General features: G+C 41.8%; 113 pseudogenes; all 113 read right to left on the reverse strand.

Annotated features, from left to right (window-relative positions):
• Positions 1–61: 61 nt before the first annotated feature.
• Positions 62–180, reverse strand: LOC142679217 (5S ribosomal RNA; annotated as a pseudogene).
• A 67-nt stretch (positions 181–247) lies between these two features.
• LOC142678785 (5S ribosomal RNA) lies at positions 248–366 on the reverse strand (annotated as a pseudogene).
• A 67-nt stretch (positions 367–433) lies between these two features.
• On the reverse strand, positions 434–552 carry LOC142679765 (5S ribosomal RNA; annotated as a pseudogene).
• Positions 553–620: 68 nt separating this feature from the next.
• On the reverse strand, positions 621–739 carry LOC142679914 (5S ribosomal RNA; annotated as a pseudogene).
• Positions 740–806: 67 nt separating this feature from the next.
• LOC142679805 (5S ribosomal RNA) lies at positions 807–925 on the reverse strand (annotated as a pseudogene).
• Positions 926–992: 67 nt separating this feature from the next.
• On the reverse strand, positions 993–1,111 carry LOC142678203 (5S ribosomal RNA; annotated as a pseudogene).
• Positions 1,112–1,178: 67 nt separating this feature from the next.
• LOC142678881 (5S ribosomal RNA) lies at positions 1,179–1,297 on the reverse strand (annotated as a pseudogene).
• Positions 1,298–1,364: 67 nt separating this feature from the next.
• Positions 1,365–1,483, reverse strand: LOC142677745 (5S ribosomal RNA; annotated as a pseudogene).
• Positions 1,484–1,550: 67 nt separating this feature from the next.
• LOC142677725 (5S ribosomal RNA) lies at positions 1,551–1,669 on the reverse strand (annotated as a pseudogene).
• Positions 1,670–1,736: 67 nt separating this feature from the next.
• LOC142678539 (5S ribosomal RNA) lies at positions 1,737–1,855 on the reverse strand (annotated as a pseudogene).
• A 67-nt stretch (positions 1,856–1,922) lies between these two features.
• LOC142678151 (5S ribosomal RNA) lies at positions 1,923–2,041 on the reverse strand (annotated as a pseudogene).
• Positions 2,042–2,108: 67 nt separating this feature from the next.
• Positions 2,109–2,227, reverse strand: LOC142677819 (5S ribosomal RNA; annotated as a pseudogene).
• A 67-nt stretch (positions 2,228–2,294) lies between these two features.
• LOC142678407 (5S ribosomal RNA) lies at positions 2,295–2,413 on the reverse strand (annotated as a pseudogene).
• Positions 2,414–2,480: 67 nt separating this feature from the next.
• LOC142679289 (5S ribosomal RNA) lies at positions 2,481–2,599 on the reverse strand (annotated as a pseudogene).
• Positions 2,600–2,665: 66 nt separating this feature from the next.
• On the reverse strand, positions 2,666–2,784 carry LOC142678195 (5S ribosomal RNA; annotated as a pseudogene).
• A 67-nt stretch (positions 2,785–2,851) lies between these two features.
• LOC142678981 (5S ribosomal RNA) lies at positions 2,852–2,970 on the reverse strand (annotated as a pseudogene).
• Positions 2,971–3,037: 67 nt separating this feature from the next.
• Positions 3,038–3,156, reverse strand: LOC142678457 (5S ribosomal RNA; annotated as a pseudogene).
• A 67-nt stretch (positions 3,157–3,223) lies between these two features.
• LOC142677746 (5S ribosomal RNA) lies at positions 3,224–3,342 on the reverse strand (annotated as a pseudogene).
• Positions 3,343–3,409: 67 nt separating this feature from the next.
• Positions 3,410–3,528, reverse strand: LOC142677735 (5S ribosomal RNA; annotated as a pseudogene).
• Positions 3,529–3,595: 67 nt separating this feature from the next.
• LOC142678541 (5S ribosomal RNA) lies at positions 3,596–3,714 on the reverse strand (annotated as a pseudogene).
• Positions 3,715–3,781: 67 nt separating this feature from the next.
• LOC142678152 (5S ribosomal RNA) lies at positions 3,782–3,900 on the reverse strand (annotated as a pseudogene).
• A 67-nt stretch (positions 3,901–3,967) lies between these two features.
• On the reverse strand, positions 3,968–4,086 carry LOC142677821 (5S ribosomal RNA; annotated as a pseudogene).
• Positions 4,087–4,153: 67 nt separating this feature from the next.
• Positions 4,154–4,272, reverse strand: LOC142678408 (5S ribosomal RNA; annotated as a pseudogene).
• Positions 4,273–4,339: 67 nt separating this feature from the next.
• Positions 4,340–4,458, reverse strand: LOC142679288 (5S ribosomal RNA; annotated as a pseudogene).
• Positions 4,459–4,524: 66 nt separating this feature from the next.
• LOC142677813 (5S ribosomal RNA) lies at positions 4,525–4,643 on the reverse strand (annotated as a pseudogene).
• A 439-nt stretch (positions 4,644–5,082) lies between these two features.
• On the reverse strand, positions 5,083–5,201 carry LOC142679846 (5S ribosomal RNA; annotated as a pseudogene).
• Positions 5,202–5,268: 67 nt separating this feature from the next.
• LOC142679791 (5S ribosomal RNA) lies at positions 5,269–5,387 on the reverse strand (annotated as a pseudogene).
• Positions 5,388–5,454: 67 nt separating this feature from the next.
• Positions 5,455–5,573, reverse strand: LOC142679071 (5S ribosomal RNA; annotated as a pseudogene).
• Positions 5,574–5,639: 66 nt separating this feature from the next.
• LOC142679230 (5S ribosomal RNA) lies at positions 5,640–5,758 on the reverse strand (annotated as a pseudogene).
• A 67-nt stretch (positions 5,759–5,825) lies between these two features.
• Positions 5,826–5,944, reverse strand: LOC142678309 (5S ribosomal RNA; annotated as a pseudogene).
• A 67-nt stretch (positions 5,945–6,011) lies between these two features.
• Positions 6,012–6,130, reverse strand: LOC142678876 (5S ribosomal RNA; annotated as a pseudogene).
• A 67-nt stretch (positions 6,131–6,197) lies between these two features.
• LOC142678458 (5S ribosomal RNA) lies at positions 6,198–6,316 on the reverse strand (annotated as a pseudogene).
• A 67-nt stretch (positions 6,317–6,383) lies between these two features.
• Positions 6,384–6,502, reverse strand: LOC142677847 (5S ribosomal RNA; annotated as a pseudogene).
• Positions 6,503–6,569: 67 nt separating this feature from the next.
• Positions 6,570–6,688, reverse strand: LOC142679824 (5S ribosomal RNA; annotated as a pseudogene).
• Positions 6,689–6,755: 67 nt separating this feature from the next.
• LOC142678936 (5S ribosomal RNA) lies at positions 6,756–6,874 on the reverse strand (annotated as a pseudogene).
• Positions 6,875–6,941: 67 nt separating this feature from the next.
• LOC142679244 (5S ribosomal RNA) lies at positions 6,942–7,060 on the reverse strand (annotated as a pseudogene).
• A 67-nt stretch (positions 7,061–7,127) lies between these two features.
• On the reverse strand, positions 7,128–7,246 carry LOC142679853 (5S ribosomal RNA; annotated as a pseudogene).
• Positions 7,247–7,313: 67 nt separating this feature from the next.
• On the reverse strand, positions 7,314–7,432 carry LOC142678827 (5S ribosomal RNA; annotated as a pseudogene).
• A 253-nt stretch (positions 7,433–7,685) lies between these two features.
• On the reverse strand, positions 7,686–7,804 carry LOC142679256 (5S ribosomal RNA; annotated as a pseudogene).
• Positions 7,805–7,871: 67 nt separating this feature from the next.
• Positions 7,872–7,990, reverse strand: LOC142679854 (5S ribosomal RNA; annotated as a pseudogene).
• A 67-nt stretch (positions 7,991–8,057) lies between these two features.
• On the reverse strand, positions 8,058–8,176 carry LOC142678828 (5S ribosomal RNA; annotated as a pseudogene).
• Positions 8,177–8,429: 253 nt separating this feature from the next.
• Positions 8,430–8,548, reverse strand: LOC142677699 (5S ribosomal RNA; annotated as a pseudogene).
• A 67-nt stretch (positions 8,549–8,615) lies between these two features.
• LOC142678973 (5S ribosomal RNA) lies at positions 8,616–8,734 on the reverse strand (annotated as a pseudogene).
• A 67-nt stretch (positions 8,735–8,801) lies between these two features.
• On the reverse strand, positions 8,802–8,920 carry LOC142678371 (5S ribosomal RNA; annotated as a pseudogene).
• Positions 8,921–8,987: 67 nt separating this feature from the next.
• LOC142678788 (5S ribosomal RNA) lies at positions 8,988–9,106 on the reverse strand (annotated as a pseudogene).
• A 67-nt stretch (positions 9,107–9,173) lies between these two features.
• On the reverse strand, positions 9,174–9,292 carry LOC142678592 (5S ribosomal RNA; annotated as a pseudogene).
• Positions 9,293–9,359: 67 nt separating this feature from the next.
• On the reverse strand, positions 9,360–9,478 carry LOC142678829 (5S ribosomal RNA; annotated as a pseudogene).
• A 67-nt stretch (positions 9,479–9,545) lies between these two features.
• LOC142677895 (5S ribosomal RNA) lies at positions 9,546–9,664 on the reverse strand (annotated as a pseudogene).
• A 64-nt stretch (positions 9,665–9,728) lies between these two features.
• LOC142677714 (5S ribosomal RNA) lies at positions 9,729–9,847 on the reverse strand (annotated as a pseudogene).
• Positions 9,848–9,914: 67 nt separating this feature from the next.
• On the reverse strand, positions 9,915–10,033 carry LOC142679492 (5S ribosomal RNA; annotated as a pseudogene).
• Positions 10,034–10,100: 67 nt separating this feature from the next.
• LOC142677785 (5S ribosomal RNA) lies at positions 10,101–10,219 on the reverse strand (annotated as a pseudogene).
• Positions 10,220–10,286: 67 nt separating this feature from the next.
• Positions 10,287–10,405, reverse strand: LOC142679085 (5S ribosomal RNA; annotated as a pseudogene).
• A 67-nt stretch (positions 10,406–10,472) lies between these two features.
• On the reverse strand, positions 10,473–10,591 carry LOC142678771 (5S ribosomal RNA; annotated as a pseudogene).
• Positions 10,592–10,658: 67 nt separating this feature from the next.
• Positions 10,659–10,777, reverse strand: LOC142680009 (5S ribosomal RNA; annotated as a pseudogene).
• A 67-nt stretch (positions 10,778–10,844) lies between these two features.
• LOC142677779 (5S ribosomal RNA) lies at positions 10,845–10,963 on the reverse strand (annotated as a pseudogene).
• A 67-nt stretch (positions 10,964–11,030) lies between these two features.
• Positions 11,031–11,149, reverse strand: LOC142679027 (5S ribosomal RNA; annotated as a pseudogene).
• Positions 11,150–11,216: 67 nt separating this feature from the next.
• LOC142677792 (5S ribosomal RNA) lies at positions 11,217–11,335 on the reverse strand (annotated as a pseudogene).
• Positions 11,336–11,402: 67 nt separating this feature from the next.
• On the reverse strand, positions 11,403–11,521 carry LOC142678696 (5S ribosomal RNA; annotated as a pseudogene).
• Positions 11,522–11,774: 253 nt separating this feature from the next.
• LOC142678227 (5S ribosomal RNA) lies at positions 11,775–11,893 on the reverse strand (annotated as a pseudogene).
• A 67-nt stretch (positions 11,894–11,960) lies between these two features.
• On the reverse strand, positions 11,961–12,079 carry LOC142679158 (5S ribosomal RNA; annotated as a pseudogene).
• Positions 12,080–12,332: 253 nt separating this feature from the next.
• LOC142678391 (5S ribosomal RNA) lies at positions 12,333–12,451 on the reverse strand (annotated as a pseudogene).
• Positions 12,452–12,704: 253 nt separating this feature from the next.
• On the reverse strand, positions 12,705–12,823 carry LOC142678789 (5S ribosomal RNA; annotated as a pseudogene).
• Positions 12,824–12,890: 67 nt separating this feature from the next.
• On the reverse strand, positions 12,891–13,009 carry LOC142679843 (5S ribosomal RNA; annotated as a pseudogene).
• Positions 13,010–13,075: 66 nt separating this feature from the next.
• LOC142678483 (5S ribosomal RNA) lies at positions 13,076–13,194 on the reverse strand (annotated as a pseudogene).
• Positions 13,195–13,261: 67 nt separating this feature from the next.
• Positions 13,262–13,380, reverse strand: LOC142679268 (5S ribosomal RNA; annotated as a pseudogene).
• Positions 13,381–13,447: 67 nt separating this feature from the next.
• Positions 13,448–13,566, reverse strand: LOC142679212 (5S ribosomal RNA; annotated as a pseudogene).
• Positions 13,567–13,820: 254 nt separating this feature from the next.
• Positions 13,821–13,939, reverse strand: LOC142678546 (5S ribosomal RNA; annotated as a pseudogene).
• Positions 13,940–14,006: 67 nt separating this feature from the next.
• On the reverse strand, positions 14,007–14,125 carry LOC142677717 (5S ribosomal RNA; annotated as a pseudogene).
• A 67-nt stretch (positions 14,126–14,192) lies between these two features.
• Positions 14,193–14,311, reverse strand: LOC142678403 (5S ribosomal RNA; annotated as a pseudogene).
• A 67-nt stretch (positions 14,312–14,378) lies between these two features.
• Positions 14,379–14,497, reverse strand: LOC142678207 (5S ribosomal RNA; annotated as a pseudogene).
• A 252-nt stretch (positions 14,498–14,749) lies between these two features.
• On the reverse strand, positions 14,750–14,868 carry LOC142679311 (5S ribosomal RNA; annotated as a pseudogene).
• Positions 14,869–14,935: 67 nt separating this feature from the next.
• On the reverse strand, positions 14,936–15,054 carry LOC142678219 (5S ribosomal RNA; annotated as a pseudogene).
• Positions 15,055–15,121: 67 nt separating this feature from the next.
• LOC142679007 (5S ribosomal RNA) lies at positions 15,122–15,240 on the reverse strand (annotated as a pseudogene).
• Positions 15,241–15,307: 67 nt separating this feature from the next.
• LOC142680027 (5S ribosomal RNA) lies at positions 15,308–15,426 on the reverse strand (annotated as a pseudogene).
• Positions 15,427–15,677: 251 nt separating this feature from the next.
• On the reverse strand, positions 15,678–15,795 carry LOC142679177 (5S ribosomal RNA; annotated as a pseudogene).
• Positions 15,796–15,862: 67 nt separating this feature from the next.
• Positions 15,863–15,981, reverse strand: LOC142678284 (5S ribosomal RNA; annotated as a pseudogene).
• Positions 15,982–16,231: 250 nt separating this feature from the next.
• LOC142677822 (5S ribosomal RNA) lies at positions 16,232–16,350 on the reverse strand (annotated as a pseudogene).
• Positions 16,351–16,417: 67 nt separating this feature from the next.
• On the reverse strand, positions 16,418–16,536 carry LOC142678099 (5S ribosomal RNA; annotated as a pseudogene).
• Positions 16,537–16,603: 67 nt separating this feature from the next.
• On the reverse strand, positions 16,604–16,722 carry LOC142678682 (5S ribosomal RNA; annotated as a pseudogene).
• A 67-nt stretch (positions 16,723–16,789) lies between these two features.
• Positions 16,790–16,908, reverse strand: LOC142678232 (5S ribosomal RNA; annotated as a pseudogene).
• A 67-nt stretch (positions 16,909–16,975) lies between these two features.
• LOC142678068 (5S ribosomal RNA) lies at positions 16,976–17,094 on the reverse strand (annotated as a pseudogene).
• A 67-nt stretch (positions 17,095–17,161) lies between these two features.
• On the reverse strand, positions 17,162–17,280 carry LOC142678052 (5S ribosomal RNA; annotated as a pseudogene).
• Positions 17,281–17,347: 67 nt separating this feature from the next.
• On the reverse strand, positions 17,348–17,466 carry LOC142678913 (5S ribosomal RNA; annotated as a pseudogene).
• A 67-nt stretch (positions 17,467–17,533) lies between these two features.
• LOC142678655 (5S ribosomal RNA) lies at positions 17,534–17,652 on the reverse strand (annotated as a pseudogene).
• Positions 17,653–17,719: 67 nt separating this feature from the next.
• LOC142679249 (5S ribosomal RNA) lies at positions 17,720–17,838 on the reverse strand (annotated as a pseudogene).
• A 253-nt stretch (positions 17,839–18,091) lies between these two features.
• LOC142678160 (5S ribosomal RNA) lies at positions 18,092–18,210 on the reverse strand (annotated as a pseudogene).
• A 67-nt stretch (positions 18,211–18,277) lies between these two features.
• LOC142679915 (5S ribosomal RNA) lies at positions 18,278–18,396 on the reverse strand (annotated as a pseudogene).
• A 67-nt stretch (positions 18,397–18,463) lies between these two features.
• On the reverse strand, positions 18,464–18,582 carry LOC142680039 (5S ribosomal RNA; annotated as a pseudogene).
• Positions 18,583–18,835: 253 nt separating this feature from the next.
• LOC142678730 (5S ribosomal RNA) lies at positions 18,836–18,954 on the reverse strand (annotated as a pseudogene).
• Positions 18,955–19,021: 67 nt separating this feature from the next.
• LOC142679918 (5S ribosomal RNA) lies at positions 19,022–19,140 on the reverse strand (annotated as a pseudogene).
• A 67-nt stretch (positions 19,141–19,207) lies between these two features.
• Positions 19,208–19,326, reverse strand: LOC142679127 (5S ribosomal RNA; annotated as a pseudogene).
• A 67-nt stretch (positions 19,327–19,393) lies between these two features.
• On the reverse strand, positions 19,394–19,512 carry LOC142678150 (5S ribosomal RNA; annotated as a pseudogene).
• Positions 19,513–19,579: 67 nt separating this feature from the next.
• On the reverse strand, positions 19,580–19,698 carry LOC142678810 (5S ribosomal RNA; annotated as a pseudogene).
• A 67-nt stretch (positions 19,699–19,765) lies between these two features.
• Positions 19,766–19,884, reverse strand: LOC142679213 (5S ribosomal RNA; annotated as a pseudogene).
• Positions 19,885–20,138: 254 nt separating this feature from the next.
• On the reverse strand, positions 20,139–20,257 carry LOC142678547 (5S ribosomal RNA; annotated as a pseudogene).
• Positions 20,258–20,324: 67 nt separating this feature from the next.
• LOC142679160 (5S ribosomal RNA) lies at positions 20,325–20,443 on the reverse strand (annotated as a pseudogene).
• A 67-nt stretch (positions 20,444–20,510) lies between these two features.
• Positions 20,511–20,629, reverse strand: LOC142678384 (5S ribosomal RNA; annotated as a pseudogene).
• A 67-nt stretch (positions 20,630–20,696) lies between these two features.
• Positions 20,697–20,815, reverse strand: LOC142679320 (5S ribosomal RNA; annotated as a pseudogene).
• Positions 20,816–20,882: 67 nt separating this feature from the next.
• LOC142679280 (5S ribosomal RNA) lies at positions 20,883–21,001 on the reverse strand (annotated as a pseudogene).
• Positions 21,002–21,068: 67 nt separating this feature from the next.
• On the reverse strand, positions 21,069–21,187 carry LOC142678311 (5S ribosomal RNA; annotated as a pseudogene).
• Positions 21,188–21,254: 67 nt separating this feature from the next.
• LOC142679292 (5S ribosomal RNA) lies at positions 21,255–21,373 on the reverse strand (annotated as a pseudogene).
• A 67-nt stretch (positions 21,374–21,440) lies between these two features.
• Positions 21,441–21,559, reverse strand: LOC142677940 (5S ribosomal RNA; annotated as a pseudogene).
• A 67-nt stretch (positions 21,560–21,626) lies between these two features.
• On the reverse strand, positions 21,627–21,745 carry LOC142677703 (5S ribosomal RNA; annotated as a pseudogene).
• Positions 21,746–21,812: 67 nt separating this feature from the next.
• LOC142678317 (5S ribosomal RNA) lies at positions 21,813–21,931 on the reverse strand (annotated as a pseudogene).
• Positions 21,932–21,998: 67 nt separating this feature from the next.
• On the reverse strand, positions 21,999–22,117 carry LOC142678726 (5S ribosomal RNA; annotated as a pseudogene).
• A 67-nt stretch (positions 22,118–22,184) lies between these two features.
• Positions 22,185–22,303, reverse strand: LOC142678500 (5S ribosomal RNA; annotated as a pseudogene).
• A 250-nt stretch (positions 22,304–22,553) lies between these two features.
• On the reverse strand, positions 22,554–22,672 carry LOC142679304 (5S ribosomal RNA; annotated as a pseudogene).
• Positions 22,673–22,925: 253 nt separating this feature from the next.
• On the reverse strand, positions 22,926–23,044 carry LOC142679161 (5S ribosomal RNA; annotated as a pseudogene).
• Positions 23,045–23,111: 67 nt separating this feature from the next.
• On the reverse strand, positions 23,112–23,230 carry LOC142678385 (5S ribosomal RNA; annotated as a pseudogene).
• A 67-nt stretch (positions 23,231–23,297) lies between these two features.
• LOC142679321 (5S ribosomal RNA) lies at positions 23,298–23,416 on the reverse strand (annotated as a pseudogene).
• Positions 23,417–23,483: 67 nt separating this feature from the next.
• Positions 23,484–23,602, reverse strand: LOC142679316 (5S ribosomal RNA; annotated as a pseudogene).
• Positions 23,603–23,669: 67 nt separating this feature from the next.
• Positions 23,670–23,788, reverse strand: LOC142678312 (5S ribosomal RNA; annotated as a pseudogene).
• Positions 23,789–23,855: 67 nt separating this feature from the next.
• Positions 23,856–23,974, reverse strand: LOC142679328 (5S ribosomal RNA; annotated as a pseudogene).
• Between the last annotated feature and the right edge of the window lie 136 nt (positions 23,975–24,110).

The following is a 24,110-nucleotide window of genomic DNA, read 5'->3' on the forward strand; positions in this document are numbered from 1 at the left end:
TGCTTTAATCCATAGTCCTTTTTAATCGATTGTGAAACAAAATCTAAACGACATAATAAAAAGTCAACCGCACCACGGATTCCCAGACAGTCTCCCACACTGGTACTAGCGAGGCCTTAAGCTGTGTAACTTCTGCGATCTGACGAGAGCAGGCACATTCAGCTTAGAATGGCCATTGACGTTAAATGCTTTAATCCATAGTCCTATTTAATCTATTGTGAAACAAAATCTAAACGACATAATAAAAAGTCAACCGCACCACGGATTCCCAGACAGTCTCCCACACTGGTACTAGCGAGGCGTTAAGCTGTGTAACTTCTGCGATCTAACGAGAGCAGGCACATTCAGCTTAGAATGGCCATTGACATTAAATGCTTTAATCCATAGTCCTTTTTAATCGATTGTGAAACAACATCTAAACGACATAATCAAAAGTCAACCGCACCACGGATTCCCAGACAGTCTCCCACGCTGGTACTAGCGAGGCCTTAAGCTGTGTAACTTCTGCGATCTGACGAGAGCAGGCACATTCAGCTTAGAATGGCCATTGACATTAAAAAGCCTTAATCCATAGTCCTATTTAATCTATTGTGAAACAAAATCTAAACAACATAATAAAAAGTCAACCGCACCACGGATTCCCAGACAGTCTCCCACACTGGTACTAGCGAGGCCTTAAGCTGTGTAACTTCTGCGATCTGACGAGAGCAGGGACATTCAGCTTAGAATGGCCATTGACGTTAAATGCTTTAATACATAGTCCTTTTTAATCGATTGTGAAACAAAATCTAAACGACATAATAAAAAGTCAACCGCACCACGGATTCCCAGACAGTTTCCCACACTGGTACTAGCGAGGCCTTAAGCTGTGTAACTTCTGCGTTCTGACGAGAGCAGGCACATTCAGCTTAGAATGGCCATTGACGTTAAATGCTTTAATCCATAGTCCTATTTAATCTATTGTGAAACAAAATCTAAACGACATAATAAAAAGTCAACCGCACCACGGATTCCCAGACAGTCTCCCACACTGGTACTAGCAAAGCCTTAAGCTGTGTAACTTCTGCGATCTGACGAGAGCAGGCACATTCAGCTTAGAATGGCCATTGACATTAAATGCTTTAATCCATAGTCCTTTTTAATTGATTGTGAAACAAAATCTAAACGACATAATAAAAAGGCAACCGCACCATGGATTCCCAGACAGTCTCCCACACTGGTACTAGCGAGGCCTTAAGCTGTGTAACTTCTGCGGTCTGACGAGAGCAGGCACATTCAGCTTAGAATGGCCATTGACATTAAATGCTTTAATCCATAGTCCTTTTTAATCGATTGTGAAACAAAATCTAAACGACATAATAAAAAGTCAACCGCACCACGGATTCCCAGACAGTCTCCCACACTGGTACTAGCCAGGCCTTAAACTGTGTAACTTCTGCGATCTGACGAGAGCAGGTACATTCAGCTTAGAATGGCCATTGACATTAAAAGCCTTAATCCATAGTCCTATTTAATCTATTGTGAAACAAAATCTAAACGACATAATAAAAATTCAACCGCACCACGGATTCCCAGACAGTCTCCCACACTGGTACTAGCGAGGCCTTAAGCTGTGTAACTTCTGCGTTCTGACGAGAGCAGGCACATTCAGCTTAGAATGGCCATTGACGTTAAATGCTTTAATCCATAGTCCTATTTAATCTATTATGAAACAAAATCTAAACGACATAATAAAAAGTCAGCCGCACCACGGATTCCCAGACAGTCTCCCACACTGGTACTAGCGAGGCCTTAAGCTGTGTAACTTCTGCGATCTGACGAGAGCAGGCACATTCAGCTTAGAATGGCCATAGACATTAAATGCTTTAATCCATAGTCCTTTTTAATCGATTGTGAAACAAAATCTAAACGACATAATAAAAAGTCAACCACACCACGGATTCCCAGACAGTCTCCCACACTGGTACTAGCGAGGCCTTAAGCTGTGTAACTTCTGCGATCCGACGAGAGCAGGCACATTCAGCTTAGAATGGCCATTGACATTAAATGCTTTAATCCATAGTCCTTTTTAATCGATTGTGAAACAAAATCTAAACAACATAATAAAAAGTCAACCGCACCACAGATTCCCAGACAGTCTCCCACACTGGTACTAGCGAGGCCTTAAGCTGTGTAACTTCTGCGATCTGACGAGAGCAGGGACATTCAGCTTAGAATGGCCATTGACATTAAATGCTTTAATCCATAGTCCTTTTTAATCGATTGTGAAACAAAATCTAAACGACATAATAAAAATTCAACCGCACCACGGATTCCCAGACAGTCTCCCACACTGGTACTAGCGAGGCCTTAAGCTGTGTAACTTCTGCGATCTGACGAGAGCAGGCACATTCAGCTTAGAATGGCCATTAACGTTAAATGCTTTAATCCATAGTCCTATTTAATCTATTGTGAAACAAAATCTAAACGACATAATAAAAAGTCAACCGCACCACGGATTCCCAGACAGTCTCCGACACTGGTACTAGCGAGGCGTTAAGCTGTGTAACTTCTGCGATCTAACGAGAGCAGGCACATTCAGCTTAGAATGGCCATTGACATTAAATGCTTTAATCCATAGTCCTTTTTAATCGATTGTGAAAAAAATCTAAACGACATAATAAAAAGTCAACCGCACCACGGATTCCCAGACAGTCTCCCACACTGGTACTAGCGAGGCCTTAAGCTGTGTAACTTCTGCGATCTGACGAGAGCAGGCACATTCAGCTTAGAATGGCCATTGACATTAAAAGCCTTAATCCATAGTCCTATTTAATTTATTGTGAAACAAAATCTAAACAACATAATAAAAAGTCAACCGCACCACGGATTCCCAGACAGTCTCCCACACTGGTACTAGCGAGGCCTTAAGCTGTGTAACTTCTGCGATCTGACGAGAGCAGGGACATTGAGCTTAGAATAGCCACTGACATTAAATGCTTTAATACATAGTCCTTTTTAATCGATTGTGAAACAAAATCTAAACGACATAATAAAAAGTCAACCGCACCATGGATTCCCAGACAGTCTCCCACACTGGTACTAGCGAGGCCTTAAGCTGTGTAACTTCTGCGGTCTGACGAGAGCAGGCACATTCAGCTTAGAATGGCCATTGACATTAAATGCTTTAATCCATAGTCCTTTTTAATCGATTGTGAAACAAAATCTAAACGACATAATAAAAAGTCAACCGCACCACGGATTCCCAGACAGTCTCCCACACTGGTACTAGCCAGGCCTTAAACTGTGTAACTTCTGCGATCTGACGAGAGCAGGTACATTCAGCTTAGAATGGCCATTGACATTAAAAGCCTTAATCCATAGTCCTATTTAATCTATTGTGAAACAAAATCTAAACGACATAATAAAAATTCAACCGCACCACGGATTCCCAGACAGTCTCCCACACTGGTACTAGCGAGGCCTTAAGCTGTGTAACTTCTGCGTTCTGACGAGAGCAGGCACATTCAGCTTAGAATGGCCATTGACGTTAAATGCTTTAATCCATAGTCCTATTTAATCTATTGTGAAACAAAATCTAAACGACATAATAAAAAGTCAGCCGCACCACGGATTCCCAGACAGTCTCCCACACTGGTACTAGCGAGGCCTTAAGCTGTGTAACTTCTGCGATCTGACGAGAGCAGGCACATTCAGCTTAGAATGGCCATAGACATTAAATGCTTTAATCCATAGTCCTTTTTAATCGATTGTGAAACAAAATCTAAACGACATAATAAAAAGTCAACCACACCACGGATTCCCAGACAGTCTCCCACACTGGTACTAGCGAGGCCTTAAGCTGTGTAACTTCTGCGATCCGACGAGAGCAGGCACATTCAGCTTAGAATGGCCATTGACATTAAATGCTTTAATCCATAGTCCTTTTTAATCGATTGTGAAACAAAATCTAAACAACATAATAAAAAGTCAACCGCACCACAGATTCCCAGACAGTCTCCCACACTGGTACTAGCGAGGCCTTAAGCTGTGTAACTTCTGCGATCTGACGAGAGCAGGGACATTCAGCTTAGAATGGCCATTGACATTAAATGCTTTAATCCATAGTCCTTTTTAATCGATTGTGAAACAAAATCTAAACGACATAATAAAAATTCAACCGCACCACGGATTCCCAGACAGTCTCCCACACTGGTACTAGCGAGGCCTTAAGCTGTGTAACTTCTGCGATCTGACGAGAGCAGGCACATTCAGCTTAGAATGGCCATTAACGTTAAATGCTTTAATCCATAGTCCTATTTAATCTATTGTGAAACAAAATCTAAACGACATAATAAAAAGTCAACCGCACCACGGATTCCCAGACAGTCTCCGACACTGGTACTAGCGAGGCGTTAAGCTGTGTAACTTCTGCGATCTAACGAGAGCAGGCACATTCAGCTTAGAATGGCCATTGACATTAAATGCTTTAATCCATAGTCCTTTTTAATCGATTGTGAAAAAAATCTAAACGACATAATAAAAAGTCAACCGCACCACGGATTCCCAGACAGTCTCCCACACTGGTACTAGCGAGGCCTTAAGCTGTGTAACTTCTGCGATCTGACGAAAGCAGGCACATTCAGCTTAGAATGGCCATTGACATTAAAAGCCTTAATCCATAGTCCTATTTAATTTATTGTGAAACAAAATCTAAACAACATAATAAAAAGTCAACCGCACCACGGATTCCCAGACAGTCTATCACACTGGTACTAGCGAGGCCTTAAGCTGTGTAACTTCTGCGATCTGACGAGAGCAGGGACATTGAGCTTAGAATAGCCATTGACATTAAATGCTTTAATACATAGTCCTTTTTAATCGATTGTGAAACAAAATCTAAACGACATAATAAAAAGTCAACCGCACCACGGATTCCCAGACACTCTCCCATACTGGTACTAGCGAGGGCTTAAGCTGTGTAACTTCTGCGATCTAACGAGAGCAGGCACATTCAGCTTAGAATTGCCATTGACATTAAATGCTTTAATCCATAGTCCTTTTTAATCGATTGTGAAACAAAATCTAAACGACATAATAAAAAGTCAACCGCACCACGGATTCCCAGACAGTCTCCCACACTGGTACTAGCGAGGCCTTAAGCTGTGTAACGTCTGCGATCTGACGAGAGCAGGTACATTCAGCTTAGAATGGCCATTGACATTAAAAGCCTTAATCCATAGTCCTATTTAATCTATTGTGAAACAAAATCTAAACAACATAATAAAAAGTCAACCGCACCACAGATTCCCAGACAGTCTCCCACACTGGTACTAGCGAGGCCTTAAGCTGTGTAACTTCTGCGTTCTGACGAGAGCAGGCACATTCAGCTTAGAATGGCCATTGACGTTAAATGCTTTAATCCATAGTCCTATTTAATCTATTGTGAAACAAAATCTAAACGACATAATAAAAAGTCAACCGCACCACGGATTCCCAGACAGTCTCCCACACTGGTACTAGCGAGGTGTTAAGCTGTGTAACTTCTGCGATCTAACGAGAGCAGGCACATTCAGCTTAGAATGGCCATTGACATTAAATGCTTTAATCCATATTCCTTTTTATCGATTGTGAAACAACATCTAAACGACATAATAAAAAGTCAACCGCACCACGGATTCCCAGACAGTCTCCCACACTGGTACTAGCGAGGCCTTAAGCTGTGTAACTTCTGCGATCTGACGAGAGCAGGCACATTCAGCTTAGAATGGCCATTGACATTAAAAGCCTTAATCCATAGTCCTATTTAATCTATTGTGAAACAAAATCTAAACAACATAATAAAAAGTCAACCGCACCACGGATTCCCAGACAGTCTCCCACACTGGTACTAGCGAGGCCTTAAGCTGTGTAACTTCTGCAATCTGACGAGAGCAGGGACATTCAGCTTAGAATGGCCATTGACATTAAATGCTTTAATACATAGTCCTTTTTAATCGATTGTGAAACAAAATCTAAACGACATAATAAAGATTCAACCGCACCACGGATTCCCAGACAGTTTCCCACACTGGTACTAGCGAGGCCTTAAGCTGTGTAACTTCTGAGTTCTGACGAGAGCAGGCACATTCAGCTTAGAATGGCCATTGACGTTAAATGCTTTAATCCATAGTCCTATTTAATCTATTGTGAAACAAAATCTAAACGACATAATAAAAAGTCAACCGCACCATGGATTCCCAGACAGTCTCCCACACTGGTACTAGCGAGGCCTTAAGCTGTGTAACTTCTGCGGTCTGACGAGAGCAGGCACATTCAGCTTAGAATGGCCATTGACGTTAAATGCTTTAATCCATAGTCCTATTTAATCTATTGTGAAACAAAATCTAAACAACATAATAAAAAGTCAACCGCACCACGTATTCCCAGACAGTCTCCCACACTGGTACTAGCGAGGCCTTAAGCTGTGTAACTTCTGTGATCTGACGAGAGCAGGCACATTCAGCTTAGAATGGCCATTGACATTAAATGCTTTAATCCATAGTCCTTTTTAATCGATTGTGAAACAAAATCTAAACGACATAATAAAAAGACAACCGCACCACGGATTCCCAGACAGTCTCCCACACTGGTACTAGCGAGGCCTTAAGCTGTGTAACTTCTGCGTTCTGACGAGAGCAGGCACATTCAGCTTAGAATGGCCATTGACGTTAAATGCTTTAATCCATAGTCCTATTTAATCTATTGTGAAACAAAATCTAAACGACATAATAAAAAGTCAACCGCACAACGGATTCCCAGACAGTCTCCCACACTGGTACTAGCGAGGCCTTAAGCTGTGTAACTTCTGCAATCTGACGAGAGCAGGCACATTCAGCTTAGAATGGCCATTGACATTAAATGCTTTAATCCATAGTCCTTTTTAATCGATTGTGAAACAAAATCTAAACGACATTATAAAAAGTCAACCGCACCACGGATTCCCAGACAGTCTCCCACACTGGTACTAGCGAGGCCTTAAGCTGTGTAACTTCTGCGATCTGACGAGAGCAGGCACATTCAGCTTAGAATGGCCATTGACATTAAATGCTTTAATCCATAGTCCTTTTTAATCGATTGTGAAACAAAATCTAAACGACATAATAAAAAGTCAACCGCACCCCGGATTCCCAGACAGTCTCCCACACTGGTACTAGCGAGGCCTTAAGCTGTGTAACTTCTGCGATCTGACGAGAGCAGGGACATTCAGCTTAGAATGGCAATTGACATTAAACGCTTCAATCCATAGTCCTTTTTAATCGATTGTGAAACAAAATCTAAACAACATAATAAAAATTCAACCGCACCACGGATTCCCAGACAGTCTCCCACACTGGTACTAGCGAGGCCTTAAGCTGTGTAACTTCTGCGATCTGACGAGGGCAGGCACATTCAGCTTAGAATGGCCATTGACGTTAAATGCTTTAATCCATAGTCCTATTTAATCTATTGTGAAACAATATCTAAACGACATAATAAAAAGTCAACCGCACCACGGATTCCCAGACAGTCTCCCACACTGGTACTAGCGAGGCGTTAAGCTGTGCAACTTCTGCGATCTAACGAGAGCAGGCACAATCAGCTTAGAATGGCCATTGACATTAAATGCTTTAATCCATAGTCCTTTTTAATCGATTGTGAAACAAAATCTAAACGACATAATAAAAAGTCAACCGCACCACGGATTCCCAGACAGTCTCCCACACTGGTACTAGCGAGGCCTTAAGCTGTGTAACTTCTGCGATCTGACGAGAGCAGGCACATTCAGCTTAGAATGGCCATTGACATTAAATGCTTTAATCCATAGTCCTTTTTAATCGATTGTGAAACAAAATCTAAACGACATAATAAAAAGTCAACCGCACCCCGGATTCCCAGACAGTCTCCCACACTGGTACTAGCGAGGCCTTAAGCTGTGTAACTTCTGCGATCTGACGAGAGCAGGGACATTCAGCTTAGAATGGCAATTGACATTAAACGCTTCAATCCATAGTCCTTTTTAATCGATTGTGAAACAAAATCTAAACAACATAATAAAAATTCAACCGCACCACGGATTCCCAGACAGTCTCCCACACTGGTACTAGCGAGGCCTTAAGCTGTGTAACTTCTGCGATCTGACGAGGGCAGGCACATTCAGCTTAGAATGGCCATTGACGTTAAATGCTTTAATCCATAGTCCTATTTAATCTATTGTGAAACAATATCTAAACGACATAATAAAAAGTCAACCGCACCACGGATTCCCAGACAGTCTCCCACACTGGTACTAGCGAGGCGTTAAGCTGTGCAACTTCTGCGATCTAACGAGAGCAGGCACAATCAGCTTAGAATGGCCATTGACCTTAAATGCTTTAATCCATAGTCCTTTTTAATCGATTGTGAAACAAAATCTAAACGACATAATAAAAAGACAACCGCACCACGGATTCCCAGACAGTCTCCCACACTGGTACTAGCGAGGCCTTAAGCTGTGTAACTTCTGCGATCTGACGAGAGCAGGCACATTCAGCTTAGAATGGCCATTGACATTAAAAGCCTTAATCCATAGTCCTATTTAATCTATTGTGAAACAAAATCTAAACAACATAATAAAAAGTCAACCGCACCACGGATTCCCAGACAGTCTCCCACACTGGTACTAGCGAGGACTTAAGCTGTGTAACTTCTGCAATCTGACGAGAGCAGGGACATTCAGCTTAGAATGGCCATTGACATTAAATGCTTTAATCCATAGTCCTTTTTAATCGATTGTGAAACAAAATCTAAACGACATAATAAAAAGTCAACCGCACCACGGATTCCCAGACAGTCTCCCACACTGGTACTAGCGAGGACTTAAGCTGTGTAACTTCTGCGATCTGACGAGAGCAGGGACATTCAGCTTAGAATGGCCATTGACATTAAATGCTTTAATCCATAGTCCTTTTTAATCGATTGTGAAACAAAATCTAAACGACACAATAAAAAGTCAACCGCACCACGGATTCCCAGACAGTCTCCCACACTGGTACTAGCGAGGCGTTAAGCTGTGTAACTTCTGCGATCTAACGAGAGCAGGCACATTCAGCTTAGAATGGCCATTGACATTTAATGCTTTAATCCATAGTCCTTTTTAATCGATTGTGAAACAAAATCTAAACGACATAATAAAAAGTCAACCGCACCCCGGATTCCCAGACAGTCTCCCACACTGGTACTAGCGAGGCCTTAAGCTGTGTAACTTCTGCGATTTGACGAGAGCAGGGACATTCAGCTTAGAATGGCAATTGACATTAAACGCTTTAATCCATAGTCCTTTTTAATCGATTGTGAAACAAAATCTAAACGACATAATAAAAATTCAACCGCACCACGGATTCCCAGACAGTCTCCCACACTGGTACTAGCGAGGCCTTAAGCTGTGTAACTTCTGCGATCTGACGAGGGCAGGCACATTCAGCTTAGAATGGCCATTGACATTAAATGCTTTAATCCATAGTCATTTTTAATCGATTGTGAAACAAAATCTAAACGACATAATAAAAAGTCAACCGCACCACGGATTCCCAGACAGTCTCCCACACTTGTACTAGCGAGGCCTTAAGCTGTGTAACTTCTGCGATCTGACGAGAGCAGGCACATTCAGCTTAGAATGGCCATTGACATTAAAAGCCTTAATCCATAGTCCTATTTAATCTATTGTGAAACAAAATCTAAACATAATAAAAAGTCAACCACACCACGGATTCCCAGACAGTCTCCCACACTGGTACTAGCGAGGCCTTAAGCTGTGTAACTTCTGCGATCTGACGAGAGCAGGAACATTCAGCTTAGAATGGCCATTGACATTAAATGCTTTAATCCATAGTCCTTTTTAATCGATTGTGAAACGAAATCTAAACGACATAATAAAAATTCAACAGCACCACGGATTCCCAGACAGTCTCCCACACTGGTACTAGCGAGGCCTTAAGCTGTGTAACTTCTGCGTTCTGACGAGAGCAGGCACATTCAGCTTAGAATGGCCATTGACGTTAAGTGCTTTAATCCATAGTCCTATTTAATCTGTTGTGAAACAAAATCTAAACGACATAATAAAAAGTCAACCGCACCACGGATTCCCAGACCGTCTCCCACACTGGTACTAGCGAGGCCTTAAGCTGTGTAACTTCTGCGATCTGACGAGAGCAGGCACATTCAGCTTAGAATGGCCATTGACATTAAATGCTTTAATCCATAGTCCTTTTTAATCGATTGTGAAACAAAATCTAAACGACATAATAAAAATTCAACCGCACCACGGATTCCCAGACAGTCTCCCACACTGGTACTAGCGAGTCCTTAAGCTGTGTAACTTCTGCGATCTGACGAGAGCAGGCACATTCAGCTTAGAATGGCCATTGACGTTAAATGTTTTAATCCATAGTCCTATTTAATCTATTGTGAAACAAAATCTAAACGACATTATAAAAAGTCAACCGCACTACGGATTCCCAGACAGTCTCCCACACTGGTACTAGCGAGGCCTTAAGCTGTGTAACTTCTGCGATCTGACGAGAGCAGGGACATTCAGCCTAGAATGGCCATTGACATTAAATGCTTTAATCCATAGTCCTATTTAATCTATTGTGAAACAAAATCTAAACGACATAATAAAAAGTCAACCGCACCACGGATTCCCAGACAGTCTCCCACACTGGTACTAGCGAGGCCTTAAGCTGTGTAACTTCTGCGATCTGACGAGAGCAGGCACATTCAGCTTAGAATAGCCATTGACATTAAAAGCCTTAATCCATAGTCCTATTTAATCTATTGTGAAACAAAATCTAAACAACATAATAAAAAGCCAACCGCACCACGGATTCCCAGACAGTCTCCCACACTGGTACTAGCGAGGCCTTAAGCTATGTAACTTCTGCGTTCTGACGAGAGCAGGCACATTCAGCTTAGAATGGCCATTGACGTTAAATGCTTTAATCCATAGTCCTATTTAATCTATTGTGAAACAAAATCTAAACGACATAATAAAAAGTCAACCACACCACGGATTCCCAGACAGTCTCCCACACTGGTACTAGCGAGGCCTTAAGCTGTGTAACTTCTGCGATCTGACGAGAATAGGCACATTCAGCTTAGAATGGCCATTGACATTAAATGCTTTAATCCATAGTCCTTTTTAATCGATTGTGAAACAAAATCTAAACGACATAATAAAAAGTCAACCGCACCACGGATTCCCAGACAGTCTCCCACACTGGTACTAGCGAGGCCTTAAGCTGTGTATTTTCTGCGATCTGACGAGAGCAGGCACATTCAGCTTAGAATGGCCATTGACATTAAATGCTTTAATCCATAGTCCTTTTTAATCGATTGTGAAACAAAATCTAAACGACATAATAAAATGTCAACCGAACCACGGATTCCCAGACAGTCTCCCACACTGGTACTAGCGAGGCCTTAAGCTGTGTAACTTCTGCGATCTGACGAGAGCAGGGACATTCAGCTTAGAATGGCCATTGACATTAAATGCTTTAATCCATAGTCCTTTTTAATCGATTGTGAAACAAAATCTAAACGACATAATAAAAATTCAACCGCACCACGGATTCCCAGACAGTCTCCCACACTGGTACTAGTGAGGCGTTAAGCTGTGTAACTTCTGCGATCTAACGAGAGCAGGCACATTCAGCTTAGAATGGCCATTGACATTAAATGCTTTAATCCATAGTCCTTTTTAATCGATTGTGAAACAAAATCTAAACGACATAATAAAAAGTCAACCGCACCACGGATCCCCAGACAGTCTCCCACACTGGTACTAGCGAGGCCTAAAGCTGTGTAACTTCTGCGATCTGACGAGAGCAGGCACATTCAGCTTAGAATGGCCATTGACATTAAAAGCCTTAATCCATAGTCCTATTTAATCTATTGTGAAACAAAATCTAAACAACATAATAAAAAGTCAACCGCACCACGGATTCCCAGACAGTCTCCCACACTGGTACTAGCGAGGCCTTAAGCTGTGTAACTTCTTCGATCTGTTGAGAGCAGGGACATTCAGCTTAGAATGGCCATTGACATTAAATGCTTTAATCCATAGTCCTGTTTAATCGATTGTTAAAGAAAATCTAAACGACATAATAAAAATTCAACCGCACCACGGATTCCCAGACAGTTTCGCACACTGGTAATAGTGAGGCCTTAAGCTGTGTAACTTCTGCGATCTGACGAGAGCAGGCACATTCAGCTTAGAATGGCCATTGACATTAAATGCTTTAATCCATAGTCCTTTTTAATCGATTGTGAAACAAAATCTAAACGACATAATAAAAACTCAACCGCACCACGGATTCCCAGACAGTCTCCCACACTGGTACTAGCGAGGCCTTAAGCTGTGTAACTTCTGCGATCTGACGAGAGCAGGGACATTCAGCTTAGAATGGCCATTGACATTAAATGCTTTAATCCATAGTCCTTTTTAATCGATTGTGAAACAAAATCTAAACGACATAATAAAAATTCAACCGTACCACGGATTCCCAGACAGTCTCCCCACACTGGTACTAGCGAGGCCTTAAGCTGTGTAACTTCTGCGATCTGACGAGAGCAGCACATTCAGCTTAGAATGGCCATCGACGTTAACTGCTTTAATCCATAGTCCTATTTAATCTATTGTGAAACAAAATCTAAACGACATAATAAAAAGTCAACCGCACCACGGATTCCCAGACAGTCTCCCACACTGGTACTAGCGAGGCGTTAAGCTGTGTAACTTCTGCGATCTAACGAGAGCAGGCACATTCAGCTTAGAATGGCCATTGACGTTAAATGCTTTAATCCATAGTCCTATTTAATCTATTGTGAAACAAAATCTAAACGACATAATAAAAAGTCAACCGCACCACGGATTCCCAGACAGTCTCCCACACTGGTACTAGCGAGGCCTTAAGCTGTGTAACTTCTGCGTTCTGACGAGAGCAGGCACATTCAGCTTAGAATGGCCATTGACGTTAAATGCTTTAATCCATAGTCCTATTTAATCTATTGTGAAACAAAATCTAAACGACATATAAAAAGTCAACCGCACCACGGATTCCCAGACAGTCTCCCACACTGGTACTAGCGAGGCCTTAAGCTGTGTAACTTCTGCGCTCTGACAAGAGCAGGCACATTCAGCTTAGAATGGCCATTGACATTAAATGCTTTAATCCATAGTCCTTTTTAATCGATTGTGAAACAAAATCTAAACGACATAATAAAAAGTCAACCGCACCACGGATTCCCAGACAGTCTCCCACACTGGTACTAGCGAGGCCTTAAGCTGTGTAACTTCTGCGATCTGACGAGAGCAGGCACATTCAGCTTAGAATGGCCATTGACATTAAATTCTTTAATCCATAGTCCTTTTTAGTCGATTGTGAAACAAAATCTAAACGACATAATAAAAATTCAACCGCACCACGGATTCCCAGACAGTCTCCCACACTGGTACTAGCGAGGACTTAAGCTGTGTAACTTCTGCGATCTGACGAGAGCAGGCACATTCAGCTTAGAATGGCCATTTGACGTTAAATGCTTTAATCCATAGTCCTATTTAATCTATTGTGAAACAAAATCTAAACGACATAATAAAAAGTCAACCGCACCACGGATTCCCAGACAGTCTCCCACACTGGTACTAGCGAGGCGTTAAGTTGTGTAACTTCTGCGATCTAACGAGGGAAGGCACATTCAGCTTAGAATGGCCATTGACATTAAATGCTTTAATCCATAGTCCTTTTTAATCGATTGTGAAACAAAATCTAAACGACATAATAAAAAGTCAACCGCACCACGGATTCCCAGACAGTCTCCCACACTGGTGCTAGCGAGGCCTTAAGCTGTGTAACTTCTGCGATCTGACGAGAGCAGGCACATTCAGCTTAGAATGGCCATTGACATTAAAAGCCTTAATCCATAGTCCTATTTAATCTATTGTGAAACAAAATCTAAACAACAAAATAAAAAGTCAACCGCACCACGGATTCCCTGACAGTCTCCCACACTGGTACTAGCGAGGCCTTAAGCTGTGTAACTTCTGCGATCTGACGAGAGCAGGCACATTCAGCTTAGAATGGCCATTGACATTAAATGCATTAATCCATAGTCCTTTTTAATCAATTGTGAAACAAAATCTAAACGACATAATAAAAAGTCAACCGCACCACGGATTCACAGACAGTCTCCCACACTGGTACTAGCGAGGCCTTAAACTGTGTAACTTCTGCGATCTGACGAGAGCAGGCACATTCAGCTTAGAATGGCCATTGACATTAAATGCTTTAATCCATAGTCCTTTTTAATCGATTGTGAAACAAAATCTAAACGACATAATAAAAAGTCAACCGCACCACGGATTCCCAGACAGTCTCCCACACTGGTACTAGCGAGGCCTTAAGCTGTGTAACTTCTGCGATCTGACGAGAGCAGGCACATTCAGCTTAGAATGGCCATTGACATTAAATGCTTTAATCCATAGTCCTTTTTAATCGATTGTGAAACAAAATCTAAACGACATAATAAAAAGTCAGCCGCACCACAGATTCCCAGACACTCTCCCACACTGGTACTAGCGAGGCCTTAAGCTGTGTAACTTCTGCGATCTGACGAGAGCAGGGACATTCAGCTTAGAATGGCCATTGACATTAATGCTTTAATCCATAGTCCTTTTTAATCGATTGTGAAACAAAATCTAAACGACATAATAAAAATTCAACCGCAACACAGATTCCCAGACAGTCTCCCACACTGGTACTAGCGAGGCCTTAAGCTGTGTAACTTCTGCGTTCTGACGAGAGCAGGCACAATCAGCTTAGAATGGCCATTGACGTTAAATGCTTTAATCCATAGTCCTATTTAATCTATTGTGAAACAAAATCTAAACGACATAATAAAAAGTCAACCGCACCACGGATTCCCAGACAGTCTCCCACACTGGTACTAGCGAGGCCTTAAGCTGTGTAACTTCTGCGATCTGACGAGAGCAGGCACATTCAGCTTAGAATGGCCATTGACATTATAAGCCTTAATCCATAGTCCTATTTATTCTATTGTGAAACAAAATCTAAACAACATTATAAAAATTCAACCGCACCACGGATACCCAGACAGTCTCCCACACTGGTACTAGCGAGGCCTTAAGCTGTGTAACTTCTGCGATCTGACGAGAGCAGGGACATTCAGCTTAGAATGGCCATTGACATTAAATGCTTTAATCCATAGTCCTTTTTAATCGATTGTGAAACAAAATCTAAACGACATAATAAAAATTCAACCGCACCACGGATTCCCAGACAGTCTCCCACACTGGTACTAGCGAGGCCTTAAGCTGTGTAACTTCTGCGTTCTGACGAGAGCAGGCACATTCAGCTTAGAATGGCCATTGAAGTTAAATGCTTTAATCCATAGTCCTATTTAATCTATTGTGAAACAAAATCTAAACGACATAATAAAAAGTCAACCGCACCACGGATTCACAGACAGTCTCCAACACTGGTACTAGCGAGGCCTTAAGCTGTAACTTCTGCAATCTGACGAGAGGAGGCACATTCAGCTTAGAATGGCCATTGACATTAAATGCTTTAATCCATAGTCCTTTTTAATCGATTGTGAAACAAAATCTAAACGACATAATAAAAAGTCACCGCACCACGGATTCCCAGACAGTCTCCCACACTGGTACTAGCGAGGCCTTAAGCTGTGTAACTTCTGCGATCTGACGAGAGCAGGGACATTCAGCTAAGAATGGCCATTGACATTAAATGCTTTAATCCATAGTCCTTTTTAATCGATTGTGAAACAAAATCTAAACAATATAATAAAAAGTAAACCGCACCACAGATTCCCAGACAGTCTCCCACACTGGTACTAGCGAGGCCTTAAGCTGTGTAACTTCTGCGATCTGACGAGAGCAGGAGCATTCAGCTTAGAATAGCCATTGACATTAAATGCTTTAATCCATAGTCCTTTTTAATCGATTGTGAAACAAAATCTAAACATAATAAAAAGTCAACCTCACCAAGGATTCCAAGACAGTCTCCCACACTGGTACTAGCGAGGCCTTAAGCTGTGTAACTTCTGCGATCTGACGAGAGCAGGCACATTCAGCTTAGAATGGCCATTGACATTAAATGCTTTAATCCATAGTCCTTTTTAATCGATTGTGAAACAAAATCTAAACGACATAATAAAAAGTCAACCGCACCACAGATTCCCAGACAGTCTCCCACACTGGTACTAGCGAGGCCTTAAGCTGTGTAACTTCTGCGATCTGACGAGAGCAGGGACATTCAGCTTAGAATGGCCATTGACGTTAAATGCTTTAATCCATAGTCCTATTTAATCGATTGTGAAACAAAATCTAAACGACATAATAAGAATTCAACCGCACCACGGATTCCCAGCCAGTCTCCCACACTGGTACTAGCGAGGCCTTAAGCTGTGTAACTTCTGCGATCTGATGAGAGCAGGCACATTCAGCTTAGAATGGCCATTGACACTAAATGCTTTAATCCATAGTCCTTTTTAATCGATTGTGAAACAAAATCTAAACGACATAATAAAAAGTCAACCGCACCACGGATTCCCAGACAGTCTCCCACACTGGTACTAGCGAGGCATTAAGCTGTGTAACTTCTGCGATCTAACGAGAGCAGGCACATTCAGCTTAGAATGGCCATTGACTTTAAATGCTTTAATCCATAGTCCTTTTTAATCGATTGTGAAACAAAATCTAAACGACATAATAAAAAGTCAACCGCACCACGGATTCCCAGACAGTCTCCCACACTGGTACTAGCGAGGCCTTAAGCTGTGTAACTTCTGCGATCTGACGAGAGCAGGCACATTCAGCTTAGAATGGCCATTGACATTAAAAACCTTAGTCCATAGTCCTATTTAATCTATTGTGAAACAAAATCTAAACAACATAATAAAAAGTCAACCGCACCACGGATTCCCAGACAGTCTCCCACACTGGTACTAGCGAGGCCTTAAGCTGTGTAACTTCTGCAATCTGATGAGAGCAGGGATATTCAGCTTAGAATGGCCATTGACATTAAATGCTTTAATCCATAGTACTTTTTAATCGATTGTGAAACTAAATCTAAACGACATAATAAAAATTCAACCGCACCACGGATTCCCAGACAGTCTCCCACACTGGTACTAGCGAGGCCTTAAGCTGTGTAACTTCTGCGTTCTGACGAGAGCAGGCACAATCAGCTTAGAATGGCCATTGACGTTAAATGCTTTAATCCATAGTCCTATTTAATCTATTGTGAAACAAAATCTAAACGACATAATAAAAAGTCAACCGCACCACGGATTCCCAGACAGTCTCCCACACTGGTACTAGCGATGCCTTAATCTGTGTAACTTCTGCGATCTGACGAGAGCAGGCACATTCAGCTTAGAATGGCCATTGACATTATAAGCCTTAATCCATAGTCCTATTTATTCTATTGTGAAACAAAATCTAAACAACATAATAAAAATTCAACCGCACCACGGATTCCCAGACAGTCTTCCACACTGGTACTAGCGAGGCCTTAAGCTGTGTAACTTCTGCGATCTGACGAGAGCAGGCACATTCAGCTTAGAATGGCCATTGACATTATAAGCCTTAATCCATAGTCCTATTTATTCTATTGTGAAACAAAATCTAAACAACATAATAAAAATTCAACCGCACCACGGATTCCCAGACAGTCTTCCACACTGGTACTAGCGAGGCCTTAAGCTGTGTAACTTCTGCGATCTGACGAGAGCAGGGACATTCAGCTTAGAACGGCCATTGACATTAAATGCTTTAATCCATAGTCCTTTTTAATCGATTGTGAAACAAAATCTAAACGACATAATAAAAATTCAACCGCAACACAGATTCCCAGACAGTCTCCCACACTGGTACTAGCGAGGCGTTAAGCTGTGTAACTTCGGCGATCTAACGAGAGCAGGCACATTTAGCTTAGAATGGCCATTGACATTAAATGCTTTAATCCATAGTCCTTTTTAATCGATTGTGAAACAAAATCTAAACGACATAATAAAATGTCAACCGCACCACGGATTCACAGACAGTCTCCCACACTGGTACTAGCGAGGCCTTAAGCTGTGTAACTTCTGCGATCTGACGAGAGCAGGCACATTCAGCTTAGAATGGCCATTGACATTAAAAGCCTTAATCCATAGTCCTATTTAATCTATTGTGAAACAAAATCTAAACAACATAATAAAAAGTCAACCGCACCACGGATTCCCAGACAGTCTCCCACACTGGTACTAGCGAGGCCTTAAGCTGTGTAACTTCTGCGATCTGACGAGAGCAGGGACATTCAGCTTAGAATGGCCATTGACATTAAATGCTTTAATCCATAGTCCTTTTTAATCGATTGTGAAACAAAATCTAAACGACATAATAAAAATTCAACCGCACCACGGATTCCCAGACAGTCTCCCACACTGGTACTAGCGAGGCCTTAAGCTGTGTAACTTCTGCGTTCTGACGAGAGCAGGCACATTCAGCTTAGAATGGCCATTGAAGTTAAATGCTTTAATCCATAGTCCTATTTAATCTATTGTGAAACAAAATCTAAACGACATAATAAAAAGTCAACCGCACCACGGATTCACAGACAGTCTCCAACACTGGTACTAGCGAGGCCTTAAGCTGTGTAACTTCTGCAATCTGACGAGAGGAAGCACATTCAGCTTAGAATGGCCATTGACATTAAATGCTTTAATCCATAGTCCTTTTTAATCGATTGTGAAACAAAATCTAAACGACATAATAAAAAGTCAACCGCACCACGGATTCCCAGACAGTCTCCCACACTGGTACTAGCGAGGCCTTAAGCTGTGTAACTTCTGCGAACTGACGAGAGCAGGCACATTCAGTTTAGAATGGCCATTGACATTAAAAGCCTTAATCCATAGTCCTATTTAATCTATTGTGAAACAAAATCTAAACAACATAATAAAAAGTCAACCGCACCACGGATTCCCAGACAGTCTCCCACACTGGTACTAGCGAGGCCTTAAGCTGTGTAACTTCTGCGATCTGACGAGAGCAGGGACATTCAGCTTAGAATGGCCATTGACATTAAATGCTTTAATCCACAGTCCTTTTTAATCGATTGTGAAACAAAATCTAAACGACATAATAAAAATTCAACCGCACCACGGATTCCCAGACAGTCTCCCACACTGGTACTAGCGAGACCTTATGCTGTGTAACTTCTGCGTTCTGACGAGAGCAGGCACATTCAGCTTAGAATGGCCATTGACGTTAAATGCTTTAATCCATAGTCCTATTTAATCTATTGTGAAACAAAATCTAAACGACATAATAAAAAGTCAACTGCACCACGGATTCCCAGACAGTCTCCCACACTGGTACTAGCGAGGACTTAAGCTGTGTAACTTCTGCGATCTGACGAGAGCAGGCACATTCAGCTTAGAATGGCCATTGACATTAAATGCTTTAATCCATAGTCCTTTTTAATCGATTGTGAAACAAAATCTAAACGACATAATAAAAAGTCAACCGCACCACGGATTCCCAGACAGTCTCCCACACTGGTTCTAACGAGGCCTTAAGCTGTGTAACTTCTGCGATCTGACGAGAGCAGGGACATTCAGCTTAGAATGGCCATTGACATTAAATTCTTTAATCCATAGTCCTTTTTAGTCGATTGTGAAACAAAATCTAAACGACATAATAAAAATTCAACCGCACCACGGATTCCCAGACAGTCTCCCACACTGGTACTAGCGAGGACTTAAGCTGTGTAACTTCTGCGATCTGACGAGAGCAGGCACATTCAGCTTAGAATGGCCATTTGACGTTAAATGCTTTAATCCATAGTCCTATTTAATCTATTGTGAAACAAAATCTAAACGACATAATAAAAAGTCAACCGCACCACGGATTCCCAGACAGTCTCCCACACTGGTACTAGCGAGGCGTTAAGTTGTGTAACTTCTGCGATCTAACGAGGGAAGGCACATTCAGCTTAGAATGGCCATTGACATTAAATGCTTTAATCCATAGTCCTTTTTAATCGATTGTGAAACAAAATCTAAACGACATAATAAAAAGTCAACCGCACCACGGATTCCCAGACAGTCTCCCACACTGGTGCTAGCGAGGCCTTAAGCTGTGTAACTTCTGCGATCTGACGAGAGCAGGCACATTCAGCTTAGAATGGCCATTGACGTTAAATGCTTTAATCCATAGTCCTATTTAATCTATTGTGAAACAAAATCTAAACGACATAATAAAAAGTCAACCGCACCACGGATTCCCAGACAGTCTCCCACACTGGTACTAGCGAGGCGTTAAGCTGTGTAACTTCTGCGTTTTGACGAGAGCAGGCACATTCAGCTTAGAATGGCCATTGACGTTAAATGCTTTAATCCATAGTCCTATTTAATCGATTGTGAAACAAAATCTATACGACATAATAAGAATTCAACCGCACCACGGATTCCCAGCCAGTCTCCCACACTGGTACTAGCGAGGCCTTAAGCTGTGTAACTTCTGCGATCTGACGAGAGCAGGCACATTCAGCTTAGAATGGCCATTGACATTAAATGCTTTAATCCATAGTCCTTTTTAATCGATTGTGAAACAAAATCTAAACGACATAATAAAAAGTCAACCGCACCACGGATTCCCAGACAGTCTCCCACACTGGTACTAGCGAGGGATTAAGCTGTGTAACTTCTGCGATCTAACGAGAGCAGGCACATTCAGCTTAGAATGGCCATTGACTTTAAATGCTTTAATCCATAGTCCTTTTTAATCGATTGTGAAACAAAATCTAAACGACATAATAAAAAGTCAACCGCACCACGGATTCCCAGACAGTCTCCCACACTGGTACTAGCGAGGCCTTAAGCTGTGTAACTTCTGCGATCTGACGAGAGCAGGCACATTCAGCTTAGAATGGCCATTGACATTAAAAGCCTTAGTCCATAGTCCTATTTAATCTATTGTGAAACAAAATCTAAACGACATAATAAAAATTCAACCGCACCACGGATTCCCAGACAGTCTCCCACATTGGTACTAGCGAGGCCTTAAGCTGTGTAACTTCTGCGTTCTGACGAGAGCAGGCACAATCAGCTTAGAATGGCCATTGACGTTAAATGCTTTAATCCATAGTCCTATTTAATCTATTGTGAAACAAAATCTAAACGACATAATAAAAAGTCAACCGCACCACGGATTCCCAGACAGTCTCCCACACTGGTACTAGCGAGGCCTTAAGCTGTGTAACTTCTGCGATCTGACGAGAGCAGGCACATTCAGCTTAGAATGGCCATTGACATTAAATGCTTTAATCCATAGTCCTTTTTAATCAATTGTGAAACAAAATCTAAACGACATAATAAAAAGTCAACCGCACCACGGATTCACAGACAGTCTCCCACACTGGTACTAGCGAGGCCTTAAGCTGTGTAACTTCTGCGATCTGACGAGAGCAGGCACATTCAGCTTAGAATGGCCATTGACATTAAATGCTTTAATCCATAGTCCTTTTTAATCGATTGTGAAACAAAATCTAAACGACATAATAAAAAGTCAACCGCACCACGGATTCCCAGACAGTCTCCCACACTGGTACTAGCGAGGCCTTAAGCTGTGTAACTTCTGCGATCTGACGAGAGCAGGGACATTCAGCTAAGAATGGCCATTGACATTAAATGCTTTAATCCATAGTCCTTTTTAATCGATTGTGAAACAAAATCTAAACAATATAATAAAAAGTAAACCGCACCACAGATTCCCAGACAGTCTCCCACACTGGTACTAGCGAGGCCTTAAGCTGTGTAACTTCTGCGATCTGATGAGAGCAGGGACATTCAGCTTAGAATGGCCATTGACATTAAATGCTTTAATCCATAGTCCTTTTTAATCGATTGTGAAACAAAATCTAAACGACATAATAAAAATTCAACCGCACCACGGATCCCCAGACAGTCTCCCACACTGGTACTAGCGAGGCCTTAAGCTGTGTAACTTCTGCGTTCTGACGAGAGCAGGCACATTCAGCTTAGAATGGCCATTGACGTTAAATGCTTTAATCCATAGTCCTATTTAATCTATTGTGAAACAAAATCTAAACGACATAATAAAAATGCAACCGCACCACGGATTCCCAGACAGTCTCCCACACTGGTACTAGCGAGGCCTTAAGCTGTGTAACTTCTGCGATCTGACGAGAGCAGGAGCATTCAGCTTAGAATAGCCATTGACATTAAATGCTTTAATCCATAGTCCTTTTTAATCGATTGTGAAACAAAATCTAAACATAATAAAAAGTCAACCTCACCAAGGATTCCAAGACAGTCTCCCACACTGGTACTAGCGAGGCCTTAAGCTGTGTAACTTCTGCGATCTGACGAGAGCAGGCACATTCAGCTTAGAATGGCCATTGACATTAAATGCTTTAATCCATAGTCCTTTTTAATCGATTGTGAAACAAAATCTAAACGACATAATAAAAAGTCAACCGCACCACGGATTCCCAGACAGTCTCCCACACTGGTACTAGCGAGGCCTTAAGCTGTGTAACTTCTGCGATCTGACGAGAGCAGGCACATTCAGCTTAGAATGGCCATTGACATTAAATGCTTTAATCCATAGTCCTTTTTAATCGATTGTGAAACAAAATCTAAACGACATAATAAAAATTCAACCGCAACACAGATTCCCAGACAGTCTCCCACACTGGTACTAGCGAGGCCTTAAGCTGTGTAACTTATGCGATCTGACGAGAGCAGGCACATTCAGCTTAGAATGGCCATTGACGTTAAATGCTTTAATCCATAGTCCTATTTAATCTATTGTGAAACAAAATCTAAACGACATAATAAAAAGTCAACCGCACCACGGATTCCCAGACAGTCTCCCACACTGGTACTAGCGAGGCGTTAAGCTGTGTAACTTCTGCGTTTTGACGAGAGCAGGCACATTCAGCTTAGAATGGCCATTGACGTTAAATGTTTTAATCCATAGTCCTATTTAATCGATTGTGAAACAAAATCTAAACGACATAATAAGAATTCAACCGCACCACGGATTCCCAGCCAGTCTCCCACACTGGTACTAGCGAGGCCTTAAGCTGTGTAACTTCTGCGATCTGACGAGAGCAGGCACATTCAGCTTAGAATGGCCATTGACATTAAATGCTTTAATCCATAGTCCTTTTTAATCGATTGTGAAACAAAATCTAAACGACATAATAAAAAGTCAACCGCACCACGGATTCCCAGACAGTCTCCCACACTGGTACTAGCGAGGGATTAAGCTGTGTAACTTCTGCGATCTAACGAGAGCAGGCACATTCAGCTTAGAATGGCCATTGACTTTAAATGCTTTAATCCATAGTCCTTTTTAATCGATTGTGAAACAAAATCTAAACGACATAATAAAAAGTCAACCGCACCACGGATTCCCAGACAGTCTCCCACACTGGTACTAGCGAGGCCTTAAGCTGTGTAACTTCTGCGATCTGACGAGAGCAGGCACATTCAGCTTAGAATGGCCATTGACATTAAAAGCCTTAGTCCATAGTCCTATTTAATCTATTGTGAAACAAAATCTAAACGACATAATAAAAATTCAACCGCACCACGGATTCCCAGACAGTCTCCCACATTGGTACTAGCGAGGCCTTAAGCTGTGTAACTTCTGCGTTCTGACGAGAGCAGGCACAATCAGCTTAGAATGGCCATTGACGTTAAATGCTTTAATCCATAGTCCTATTTAATCTATTGTGAAACAAAATCTAAACGACATAATAAAAAGTCAACCGCACCACGGATTCCCAGACAGTCTCCCACACTGGTACTAGCGAGGCCTTAAGCTGTGTAACTTCTGCGATCTGACGAGAGCAGGCACATTCAGCTTAGAATGGCCATTGACATTATAAGCCTTAATCCATAGTCCTATTTATTCTATTGTGAAACAAAATCTAAACAACATAATAAAAATTCAACCGCACCACGGATTCCCAGACAGTCTCCCACACTGGTACTAGCGAGGCCTTAAGCTGTGTATT

The sequence above is a fragment of the Rhinoderma darwinii genome, assembly GCF_050947455.1.
Source record: "Rhinoderma darwinii isolate aRhiDar2 chromosome 2 unlocalized genomic scaffold, aRhiDar2.hap1 SUPER_2_unloc_55, whole genome shotgun sequence".
Taxonomy (NCBI): Eukaryota; Metazoa; Chordata; class Amphibia; order Anura; family Rhinodermatidae; genus Rhinoderma; species Rhinoderma darwinii.